The following is a 13,384-nucleotide window of genomic DNA, read 5'->3' as shown; positions in this document are numbered from 1 at the left end:
TACTTTCTTCAGTTTAAGTCTGAATTTTTAGATAAGGAGTTCATGATCTGAGCCACAGTCAGCTCCTGGTCTTGTTTTGCTGACTATATGGAGCTTCTCCATCTTTGGCTGCAAAGAATATAGTCAATCTGATTTCAATATTGACCATCTGGTTATGCCTATGTGTAGAGTCTTCTCTTATGTGGTTGGAAGAGGGTGTTTGCTGTGACCAGTGCATTCTCTTGGCAAAACTCTGTTAGCCTTTGCCCTGCTTCATTTTGTACTCCAAGGCCAAATTTGCCTGTTACTCCTGGTATCTCTTGACTTCCTACTTTTGTAGTTCAGTCTCCTATGATGAAAAGGACATCTTTTTTTCATGTTAGTTCTAGAAGGTCTTGTAGGTCTTCATAGAACCGTTCAACTCAGCTTCTTCAGCATAACTGGTTGGGGCATAGACTTGGATTACCATGAAGCTAAATTGTTTTCCTTGGAAATGAACCGAGTTCATTCTGGCATTTTTGAGATTGCATCCAAGTACTGCATTTCGGACTCTTTTGTTGACCATGATGGCTACTCCATTTCTTCTGAGGGATTCCTGCCCACAGTGGTAGATATAATGGTCATCTGAGTTAAATTCACCCATTCCAGTCCATTTTAGTTCGCTGATTCCTAGAATGTCGATGTTCACTCTTGCCATCTCCTGCTTGACCGCTTCTAATTTACCTTGATTCATGGATCTAACATTCCAGGTTCCTATGCAATACTGCTGTTTACAGGATCGGACTTTACTTCCATCACCAGTCACATCCACAGCTGGGTGTTGTTTTAGCTTTGGCTCCGTCTCTTCATTCTTTCTGGAGTTATTTCTCCACTCTTCTCCAGCAGCATATTGGCACCTACCAAACTGGGGAGTTCATCTTTCCGTGTCATTTCTTTTTGCCTTTCCATACTGTTCATATTCTTCATTAAGGTGGTGTAATCTGTGTATCTGAGGTTGTTGATATTTCTCCCGGCAATCTTGATTCCAGTTTGTGTGATTCATCCAATGCAGCATGTCTCATGATGTACTCTGCGTATAAGTTAAAGAAGCAGGGTGACGATGTACAGCCTTGATGTAGCACTTTCCTAATTTGGAACAAGTCCATTGTCCCATGTCTGCCTCCGTTGCTTCTTGACCTGCATACAGGTTTCCCAGGAGGCAGGTAAAGTGGTCTGGGATTCCCATAACTCTCTGCTTTCAGGTTGTGACTAGTTTTTTAGTCAACAGAGAAAATTAAAAAAGCAACTGCTGGTCTTCAGACTCCAATGAGCAATTATTTCTCCAATTGTCTTATTCAGTTTTCAATAATTGGGATATGGCCGCAAAGGCTGAATGAGACCAGAGAAATATGCATAAGGCCCAAATGATTGCAGCGGCTTTGTCTGCTCAGAGTTGACAAACCGGGAGACTGCTTCTTCTGGCCAATCTGGCCCTGGCAGGCCACTAGGTCCATGGGTACCCGAACAAGGAAGGTGTATCTGACGTGGACAAAAGGGTCACTGGAGGGAAGATCGTGATCAATGTGTCCTTTGCACATAGCCAGGGCATGGGCAGATGGATGCCCCAGGGGCCAGAGAGTGAGGTGCGGAGGCCCTCCACCCTTGTTGGTTTCACAGTCAGAAGACCTACCCGCCCAAAGCTAAAAGGGGCTCTGCCTGGAGATACTATCTACATAACTAGCCTCAGGTGGTTATTGATGTGCCAGGCTACTTGACAGAATTTCTTGCAGACAACCTTCTTGATCGTAACCCAGAGGATTGGAAAACTTAGCAATCATAAGGAATACGTAATGAGGTTGTCAGGGAAGAAACAGGGGCACCTTCTGTGCAATGTCAATGGCCAGCTGTTTTTACATTCCTTTCAATTTGTGCCTTATTGTCCCATTCCTTTGATGGGAAGAGATTTGTTAACTAAGTTAGGGTCATTCTGTTTCTCAAGGGGCAAGGGAACCACCCTTATTGCCAAATGGCTCTAACAGAAAGCAGAAAGCAGAAAGCAACAGATTGAATCTGAAGTTGAGATAGAAGCCTTAGTAGACCCTGGAGTGTGGAGTATCGAGGATCCAGGCCTGGCCGAAGATATCCAGCCAGTGGTTATTAAACAAGATCCTCAAGAAATGGCTGCTGTTCACTGTAGGGGACATCAGTCTCAGATTCTCAGGTCTGAAATTGGAAAGGGAAATCACCATGTTGACCAAGAAGCAAAGGAAGCAGCTTGCACACCAACAGATAGCAGCGTGCACACCCAGGCTTGACAGAGGAAATGCCACAACCCTGTTACATGAAGGAGGAAGATTGGGCTAAAAAGAGGGGGTTAATAAGTCAAAAGATACCGTATATGTTAGATGAAAAGATTATGATCCCACAGACTCTGTGATGGAAAGTAATCAAGGCTCTACCTGAAACCATCCACGATGGATGTGACGCTCTTTGGAATTTACTGCAAAGACAGAATACTGTGCTTTTATTCCAGATAACTCTGCCAATGTATCTCAATTACTGAGTCACATTGCACAAAAAATAGAGGCTGTAAATGACCCTCTCCCAGATTTAGGAACTATTTTGCGAAAATGGTTCAAGTCCCTAAGATCATGGCTAAAATTTTGAAACAGGAACTATGATGCCTCTGTGTTTGCTTGTGTGTTCATATGGGTCTATGTGTGTGTTATAGACATATAGTATTGCCAAAAATTAATTCATAAATGGCTCTTTTTGATTGAGTTAAAGGAAATTAAGCTCATATAAATATTCAGAAATACAAAATAATCTGGCCAGAATAGGTTTCAGGTTCATGTTATCTGTAAAGTATTCAGGGTAAAACTGATATCTGGATTGAAGGTGGCTTAAACTTGTTGGTTGATTAATACAGACATGTCTTTAGAGTCATCATTGTTAAGTATAATACTTCTCTTGTACCTAGGTTCTCTAGATCTAATTATATCTATCGAAAATTTGTCAGCAAGAATAGTAACTCAACATGGGGAAAAAAAACTTTTAAGGAAAATCAGATATGTGTTTTTAGTAAAAAAAAAAGGTGTGAGGAATGAAAAAATACTGAAAGGAATTATGCATGATCAGGATTTTCTAAGATTGGATTAAATTTAGTTGGGTAAATGGATTTTGTTGGGAATGGGCTAGGACAAGATTGGATTTGGATTTCCAAAGTATTCTTGAAATGCTGCTTGTCACAACAGATTGTGTGAGTTTCTTGGCCTTTAATTGATTTGTATTTGCTTGTGAGATCTTTTGTAACTTTGGTTAAGGAATAAGTGTTGTCTCACAGTGACCTGTAGTCTTATTTGACAAGTTTTAAAACTTTTTGACAAATGTCTGGAATACCAAATTTTAATTAATTTTAATTAAAGTTCCGATTTCCAGCTTTAGAGGGTCTCTGAAAGAGAAATATTTAACACACACGTATTTGGTATGTTATGTTAAATATTATTGTAATGTAATGTAATGTAAATGGTTATTGTATCCAAGATTTTTTTTTAAATCAGTTACACTATGTGTTGTGTGCTTAATTGCTAAGTCATGTCTGACTCTTTGCAACCCCATGGACTGTAGCCCACCAGGCTCCTCTGGCCATAGGGATTCTCCAGGCAAGAATACTGGAGAGGGTTGCCATGCCCTTCTCCAGGGTATCTTCCCAACCTAGGGATCGAACCCAGGTCTCTCACATTGCAGGCGGATTCTTTACAATTACACTGTAATCCTCAGATATTTAACTATGCCTTTTAAGTCTTTTGTCATTTATAGATATTTTTGTACTCTGGTGCTGTTACAAAAAGTGCTTCATCACCCAGAAGATTCTTAAGAAGGCTAAGGAAGTGTTCGCTGTAGCAAATACTGATTGCGGGACCCTGTTATGTTAGTGCTCTTCCAGTCCTTCTTCTCTCCACCCGTTTAACCTACAGATGTCTGTTCTCCCTCTTTCTTGCTTAACTGCACTCTGAAAATGATTGCCATCTAGCTACACTTGATGTGTATCCTTCCAGGACAGCACTCCCTAACAGTCCTTTCCTCTGGGAGCATTCTTCATTCCAGAAAGAACGTTTCAGGAGGATGACCTCTAAGACTGCCAGAACCTGTCTTGGAATCACATGATGCCTCATGATCTCAGTGGCCCCAGGAGGAGGAGAAGAATGTAAGACCACAGCAACTCCGATACTTATCTTCAGCCTTATTTTCCATCCTAAGACTCTGAGGCCTCTTCTAACGTCCCAGGAAGTGTGGCATGGTCTTGAAAGCATTAGCTTGCTGCGGTCCCCCTTTGCCTTGCAAAGTAATAACCCTACTCCTTTCTACTCCTCCAAAACTCATCTCCATATTCGTATGTGGCATCGATGAACAGAGCCTGTTTGTTTTTTTTTTTTTTTTTTTTTTTTGCAACACAGTGGAATCAGTTCCACACAAAGATGCTGGCTATGTAGGGGTTCTAGTCCACACAGATTAAAACAAGGAGCTGTCCTGAACTGGGGCAGTATCTGGAGATTTTTACTCACTCACAGGAGGGTCCACACCCCTATTCAGCCTTGAAGCAGTTACAGAAGATACCACCCTTGTCCTTCTGCTTCTCATAAGAACATGGGAGTAAAATCTCTGAGGGGAGAACGAAACAGGATGGGAGGAGACAGGGCACAATTTTTTTTTTTAACTTTTATTTGCATTTATTTTTTGTGGCATTTATTCCCGGGCCATAAGTTTTTGTTTCTTCAGTTTCTTCTAGGATATCTTTTTCTTCTGTGCAACCTCCTCTTCTGGTTTAGGAACAATCTGTTCTTTTTCAGTAAGGATCATCTCAATGTGGCAGGGAGAGCTCATGTAGGGGTTGATCCGACCATGTGCTCTGTAAGTCCTGCGTCGCATCTTGGGGGCTTTGTTCACTTGGATGTGCTCAATGACCAGAGAATCTACATCTAAGCCCTTAAGTTCAGTATTACTCTCTGCATTTTTGAGCATGTGTAGTAAAAATTCAGCACGCTTTTTGGGCCATCGACCCTGAGTCCAGCCCCACTGTTTGGCCTGTGCACACCTGCCAACTCCAGCGTTGTAGCGGCGGAACGGCACACACTGCTTCTTTAACGTGACGCCCTTCAGATACTTGGTGGCTTTTCGGATGTGCATACCCTTTATGGCCTGGGCGGTTTCACGAGTGTTCTTAAAGTGTACACGAAGATTTGAACCTCTTGATTTGCATGATTTTGTGGGGTTTTCTGGGTCAAGTGAATAGCGCACCATTTTTAGGAGTCACCTCAGGCCGCTTACCGGAAAAGCAGGGCACAATTTTTGAAAGAATGACATAGCCCAAGGACACAAAATAAACTGATGAGAACCAAATGGGTTCAAGGTGGTGGACAAGCCAACCTCTGTAGACCTTGAGCCTCAGTATACACTCACTGTAACACATCCACAAGCTAAGTGACACACTCACACACGTCCTGACAGTTCCAAGGCTGACCCTCAAAGATCAAAACATGGCGGCCCAACTCCTGGAAATCTCTGCCCCTTCCCAAATAGTTGGGATAATCCTGCTCATTAACTTATGTAATTACCCAACCCACATTTTGAGGCCTCACTCGCCCTCTGCGACAGCCCACACACTTGTCCGTGGAATATGTTTTTTCTAAATAAATCTACTTCTCACCTATCACTTTGTCTCTCACTGAATTCTTTCTGCAATGAGACAACAAGAACCTGAGCTTCATTAGGTCCTGAAACCGGGTGTTGTGATCTCAGCTGGAAGACTGGGTTCCGGCTGTGCTCCAGCCCCAGCCCCATGGGTTCAAGTCCTAGTCTGAGCTGACAGTGAAGTGAACGTGAACGTTGCTCAGTCGTGTCCGACCCCATGGACTATAGCCCGCCAGGCTCCTCTGTCCATGGAATTCTCCAGGCCAGAATACTGGAGTGGGTAAGCTGTTCCCTTTTCCAGGGGATCTTCCCAACCCAGAGATCAAACCCTGGTCTCCCACATTGCAGGCAGATTCTTTACCAGCTGAGTGACCAGGGAAGCCCACAGACTGGGCTGATGGATGATGTCATTGGCAGGGCTTCCCAGGTGATGCTAGTGGTAGAGAACCCACCTGCCAATGCAGGAGACATCAGAGACGTGGGTTCAGTCCCCGGGTGGGGAAGATCCCCTGGAGGAGGGCATGGCAACCCCATCCAGCATTCTTGCCTGGAGAATCCCATGGACAGAGGAGCTTAGCGGGCTATAGTCCATAGGGTCTCAAAGAGTCGGACACGACCGAAACGGCTTAGCACGTGCACGCACACAATGTCATCAGGGACTGGGAGTTTGGCTTCATCTGACCATTTGGCATTCCCTATCAATGGATCACTGATTTCTGGTTGAAAAGAAATGGAAGATCCATTAAGGATTTAGTGCCCAGGGACTAGTTACGGACTTCTTCGGCCATCCAGTGGTTAAGTTTCCATACTTCCACTCCAGGGGGGTTGGGTTTGATCCCTGGTCAGGGAGCTAAGAACCCACATGGTGTGGACAAAGTTTTTTTTTTTTTTTTTAAGGTTTAAATGTCAAAAGAATTTAGAGCCCATCAGGAGGAACAGCTTTTGATGTCTGGACCAGTGATTTTGGGTGTTTCTGTTGAAAGAATTCAGAACATGTCACCGCCCGCCACCCCCCACCCCCAGTATGCTACTGTAGCAGATTGATTATTTTGAGTTCAGGCATTAGTATAACAGCAAGATGCAAGAAGGGCTCTGGGAACTTCCTTTTTCTTCCTGAAAGCAAGAAATAAACTTCCCATGGGAAAGTTTTCTTCCCTGTACTGGGAGGAAGAAACCTTTTATCCTCAGAGACAGAGTCAGATTTTTCTCAAAAGATTTTTTTCTGTGAGGAAAATCCATACCAATAGGTCTTTTGAAATAACTTATCTTCCTTGTCTCCCCCAGGTATTTCAATAGCTTTTCTATAGTTGCTCCTCTATTCAGCCTAGTAAATAACAAGGTCTTTTGGTCTTCACTTTTTTTTTTTTTTTGGTCAAAGATTCCCACATACACATAAATAAATTTTGTGTGCTTTCCCCCTGTTAATCTGTCTTGTATGTCAGTTTCAGTTGGAGACCCTAGAAGGTAGAGGAAAATTCTACATCCACTATGGTTCTGGAAACAAGAATGGGTTAGCACTGGCAGGGATGCAACTGACTTCTGGGTCTGCAAGTTAGGGATCCAAGGACCAGGCTGGAGCAGAAGCTAGAATCCTTACCATATCTGTCTCCCTGATTGCTGTCTGTGGTACCTCGCAGAGAGAAGATGATAAACAATTTCTCCTTATCTTTTTCTTAGGTGGATCGGCCAGAGAAAAGCATTTGTAAGGATTAGTTCTTTGGGTAGTTAACTTTTGTGAGATTTTTCCTTTTTTTTTGGCCATGCTGTAAGGAAAGCAGGATCTTAGTTCCTTGACCATGGATGGAACCTGTGCCCCCGGTAATGGAAGCTCTGAGTCCTAACCACTGTATCACAAGGAAATTCCCAGAACTCTTGTAAATTTTGTGTGGGGTACCCACTTGTTAACCCTTTCCCTCCCAGGGACAGCTATTTCCTCTTTGTTTCCTATTGTGAGCTGAGAGCTTGGCTTGGCTTTCTGTCTTCTGGGACATGCTGGCATGTTTGGTCCTGAGTGTCAGACCCTCAGGTGAGAACCTTGAGAGTATGCTGATGGCCACACACAAATGTATATTGCACCCCATTTGTGGCTAGGGTCCTACCGACCACTGGGCCCCGTTGCCAGCCTCTGAGGGAAATTGTCCAAGTCTTTCTCTCTTTTGGTCGTCTTTGAGAGAGGGTCTGGATCTTGAAAGGGCTTCCCAGGTGGCACTAGTAGTAAAGAACCCACCTGCCAATGCAGGAAGCATCAGAGATGTGGGTTCGATCCCTGGGTCGGGACGATCCCCTGGAGGAAGGCGTGGCAGTGCACTCCAGTATTCTTGCCTAGAGAATCCCCTGGACAGAGGAGCCTGGTGGGCTATAGTCCATGAGTCCCAAAGAGCTGGACACGACTGAAGTGATTTAGCATACCTGCTGGATTTGAGAGGGTGCCATTTTTTGCACTCTTTGGGAAAATCTCATGCATCCGTGAGAGGGCTTCTCTGGTGGCTCAGATGGGAAAGAATCTGCCTGAAATGTGGGAGACTTGGGTCGGGAAGATTCCCTGGAGAAAGGAATAGCTACCCATTCCGGTATTCTGTCCTGGAGAATTCCATGGATTAAGAATCCTGGTGGGGTTACAGCCCATGGGGTCATCAAGAGTCAGACATGACTGAGGAACTAACACTTTCACTTCACTTCATGCACTCATGGTTTAGTCACAGGAGACTGACTGATTTTGAATCACTTGAAATAAGTATGCTTTGGGTTTAAAAATAGTAGGAAAAAAAATGAGTTCAGTACTGTTGGGAAATTTTACTGTTTGTCTGAGCTGAAACCAGATATTGAAAGGATTTTTTTTTTTTAAAGGAAGCCTATGGCTTATTTGGTGGAGAAGGCAATGGCAACCCACTCAGGTACTCTTGCCTGGAAAATCCCATGGACGGAGGAGCCTGGTGGGCTGCAGTCCATGGGGTCGCTAGGAGTCGGACACGACTGAAAGACTTCACTTTCACTTTTCACTTTCATGCATTGGAGAAGGAAATGGCAACCCACTCCAGTGTTCTTGCCTGACGAATTCCAGGGACGGGGGAGCCTGGTGGGCTGCCTGCTGTCTCTGGGGTCTCACAGAGTCGGCCATGACTGAAGCAACTTAGCAGCAGCAGCAGCAGCAGCATGGCTTATTTGGAGAAACTGGCTTAGTTGGAGATATATTCAGAGTCTGATTGGAAGGATAATCAAGGCCTTCTCTCCTAAGCTAAAATGGGATTATATATCAGAGGGCTATTTGGAAACACACTGGCAAGCAAAAAAGTTTTAAAAGCCTCTTTTCAAGGGCTTCCCTTGTGGCTCAATGGTAAAGAATCCCTCTGACAACGCAGGAGACGTGAGTCGAATCCATGATCGAGGAAGATCCCACGTGCCTTGGAGCAACTAAGCCCATGTCCAGAGCTTCTCCACAATGAGAAGCCTGCGAGTCTGCTAGAGAATCAGCTGGAGAGTAGCCACCACTCTCCGCAACTAGAGGAAAGCCCCTGCGGCAACGAAGGTTCAGCACGGCCACAAATAAATAAATACAATTATTTGCAAAGAGCCTTCTTCACAAACGTTAGTAAACTTGGTCCATCTGCCAGAAACCCAATTTGCACCCAACTGCTTTTTCTTAAATAATGAATTTAAAATTCTTGTACCTGCTTCGTGGCTAAACTTTAAGAATAAAAGCTACAAACTCTCTGTTTGCTTCTGTCTCTATGATTGTTTGTCTGTATATCTATGTTGTTGCGATCCTTTAATGGACCGGAACCTGGTGGTCCAGAGTCAACGATAAGAAAGTGAGAGAGAGAGAAAGAAGCTAGTATTTCCTGGTTTATGCAGAGAACCAATAAAACCCTAGAACAGGGCTTGCACTGCTCATGAAGGCACAGGACGTCCTCTGGAGGAGGTCTTGAAAGCCCGGGCAGGTTTCCATGCTCCAGAGAATTAGATGGAGGGAGAGAGAGAGAGAAAGAAAGACACGGGGACCCAAGTCTCTGGTGGAGCAAGGGTGTTTTAATGATCTTTTTTGTGAGTATGTATAGGCTGTTATACAAGGAATTTCTTTCGACAATGATAAAGATCAGAAAACCAAATGTACAGCAACCGGTATCAAGGAAACAAGGAATCAGCAATGGTCATAAGGTCAGAAGACAATCCATATCTCAAGAAAGAGAGTCGTGACTAAGCAGTTTTGTCGTAAGGAGAATGTTTACTGAAGGAAATCCACAAATGTGTTTTATCTCATGACCTCATTCCTGGGAGCAGCATGACTCTCCACTTGTTCCCGTTGTCAGGAACTGATACGGAACAGAGGATTTATGAGAGACAGGAAACAGCACGCAGGAATCCTGTTAAACGTTTCCTGACACTTCCCCCTTATTTATTATGTTTGTAAAAAGGGTTCTGACCATTTGAGTTTGTCTAGTTTTAACAATTTTTGCATGAAGGCAATGGTAAATGACAAATATAATTATCAAGACAATTACCTAAATTACAGTTCCAGACCCGATGGTGTGAGTAATGTTTTGAAACCATCTGCGTGGGTCTAGCCCAGATAATTGATCAGCTAGTTGTTCAGCTAAAGTTTTCAAATTAGTGGAAGAGGGCAAACTTTTAGAAAAGGTTTCAGAGATTTTCTTTTTGTAATAATTGTACATTCAGAGAAGCATTATCATGTATGTTTTGTAAATGAATTGATTTGTTCCCAGTTGTAGGCACTATGATTGAATTGAACAGGACTGGAAGAAACACAAGCTGGAATCAAGATTGCTGGGAGAAATATCAATAACCTCAGATATGCAGATGACACCACCCTTATGGCAGAAAGTGAAGAGGCTTTTTAGCCTCTTGATGAAAGTGGAAGAGGAGAGTGAAAAAGTTGGCTTAAAGCTCAACATTCAGAAAACGAAGATCATGGCATCCGATCCCATCACTTCATGGGAAATAGATGGGGAAACAGTGGAAACAGTGTCCGACTTTATTTTTTTGGGCTCCAAAATCACTGCAGATGGTGACTGCAGCCATGAAATGAAAAGACTCTTACTCCTTGGAAGAAAAGTTACGACCAATCTAGATAGTATATTCAAAAGCAGAGACATTGCTATGCTGACTAAGGTCCGTCTAGTCAAGACTATGGTTTTTCCTGTGGTCATGTATGGATGTGAGAGTTGGACTGTGAAGAAGGCTGAGCGCCGAAGAATTGATGCGTTTGAACTGTGGTGTTGGAGAAGACTGTTGAGAGTCCCTTGGACTGCAAGGAGATCCAACCAGTCCATTCTGAAGGAGATCAGCCCTGGGATTTCTTTGGAAGGACTGATGCTAAAGCTGAAGCTCCAGTACTTTGGCCACCTCATGCAAACAGCTGACTCATTGGAAAAGACTCTGATGCTGGCAGGGACTGGGGGCAGGAGGAGAAGGGGATGACAGAGGATGAGATGGCTGGATGGCATCACTGACTCGATGGACGTGAGTCTGAGTGAACTCCGGGAGATGCTGACGGACAGGGAGGCCTGGCGTGCTGCGATTCATGGGGTCGCAAAGAGTCGGACACAACTGAGTGACTGAACTGAACTGAACACAAATTGAGTAGAATTTCAATCACATTTTAGTATCACCGTTTTTTGTTCATCTATTAATTGGTCTCCAACCCATTTGACGGCTGTTTTTAGTTCCTGTATCTCATCTTGAATATCTTCATCTATCTGAGCCTGAGTGGCCCACATAGTATGAGCATCTTTAGTCCAATTTTGGATAAAATTATGCGTTTGAAGTGAGGTTTGTAAAGCAACGTCAGTGACAGCAGCAGTGGTGTAAATAGCTATTAATCCAAAAATGCCAAGAATCAGCCATCTGATGAATCATTTAGATCACCAGAGCAGTTTAGTAAGTAACTAGGAAGCAAGTCCAGCCATGGGACCTTCTTCCCAGGGCCGCTGGAGATTTATTGGTAACCATAGACTACATTGAGATCAAAGAATCAAAAGGGTTTTTTTTTTTTTTTTAAGAAAACAGAAGAGTTAAGATAAGTATATAATTTACAATTTATGTAAGTTACAGAACATAAAGTCTTATTGAATTGTAAGTTTTCTATGTTATAACAAAAGGAAGGGGAACACAAGCTTGTATGAAATATGATTGATTATAACGAAAGAAATCGTTAATATGACTACACCTGGTCTCTGTGAAATGTCCAGTCCAAGTTCCAAGTTCTTCAGTGCTTGCAGCAAGTTTTCAGATGTCCCATTGTTTAGGCCCAGTTCGTTTATTGAGGACGATTTGAGAGCAAGAAGGTGTCATTTCGCCATCAAGCCAGCCAAGGAGTCCTTTTCATGGAAGTGTTTCATTGAACTGTTGGTAATCTTTTATGTTACTCGAGTAACATAATCACATATATATGGTACTGCTAATATCATCTGAGCAGCTAGACAGCCATACACCATGGGGTCTCTAATCAACATTGGTGCAATTGGCCACAAACATTAACTTTTCTGATTTAGCTTGACATCTATCTCAATAAACAGGAGCACATTTAAAGTCTTTATAAGGAAACCTCTTATATTCTAACTTTTGTCTTTTTTCTAGAGCTTTGATAGTATTGACATGGTTTTCATAAAAGGTCAGGGCAGTAAGCAGTCCAAGCAACGTGTGGAAGTTCTTTTTTTGGAGGCAGGACGAAAGCCCACGTTTGTTGACTAACACTAATACATAATTTCGTTGGGCCCATGCATAAAGGAAGGATTTCAGAGCCTAGAGAAATGTTCATTAGTTTTCTTTCTTTTTCAGGATGAGAGGGACCCTCCAAGCTCCAAGGAGGGGGCATATGTGTTGAGTCATTAGTGGATATGATTGGTCTTATATCTGTCCATTCTACAACCTACAATAAAAGGGGGGTGAGGTATATAAGCCCAGTAAGTGTGATCAATCAAGTCAGCCTGAGCGGGGGAAGCAAAAGCAAGCAAAGCAAGCATAGTGACAAAAATATTTTCAGGATTCTGAGGCATTCTCTGTTGAGAAACCAGATTTTCTGTTTGATTAGTAAGGGTTTTTTAATCTGTCTCCAAGTAGGGAGATCATAAGGTTGATGACGTCGAGTGTGGTGTTTCTTGGAAATTTTTAAAGCCGCCATGGCTTGTACTGGAAATATTTCTTCCTGGGGATTTTGCTGTTTCTTCTCTGTCTTAAATGTTGGTGACTCCCCTGGGGTGGATCTTCTGAAGAGGGAGCCAACTGATTTTGTTGGATCTATCTAGAGAAATACAAACAAATGCAAAAAAAAAAAAAAAAAACAAAATGGCTGTCTGGGGAGGCCTTACAAATAGCTGTGAAAAGAAGAGAGGTAAAAAGCAAAGGAGAAAAGCAAAGATATAAGCATCTGAATGCAGAGTTCCAAAGAATAGCAAGAAGAGATAAGAAAGCCTTCTTCAGCGATCAATGCAAAGAAATCGAGGAAAACAACAGAATGGGAAAGACTAGAGATCTCTTCAAGAAAATTAGAGATACCAAGGGAACATTTCATGCAAAGATGGCTCGATAAAGGACAGAAATGGCATGGACCTAACAGAAGCAGAAGATATTAAGAAGAGGTGGCAAGAATACACAGAAGAACTGTACAAAAAATATCTTCACGACCCAGATAATCATGATGAAGTGATCACTAATCTAGAGCCAGACATCCTGGAATGTGAAGTCAAGTGGGTCTTAGAAAGCATCACTATGAACAAAG

At 43.0% G+C, this 13,384-nt stretch overlaps 1 pseudogene; it reads right to left on the bottom strand.

Moving 5' to 3' along the window:
- Positions 4,713-5,292, bottom strand: LOC102171964 (annotated as a pseudogene).

Source organism: Capra hircus, chromosome 7 (assembly GCF_001704415.2).
Source record: "Capra hircus breed San Clemente chromosome 7, ASM170441v1, whole genome shotgun sequence".
NCBI classification, from domain to species: domain Eukaryota; kingdom Metazoa; phylum Chordata; class Mammalia; order Artiodactyla; family Bovidae; genus Capra; species Capra hircus.
The sequence above is the reverse complement of the archived record's forward strand: the minus strand, read 5'-3'. Positions and strand labels throughout refer to the sequence as shown.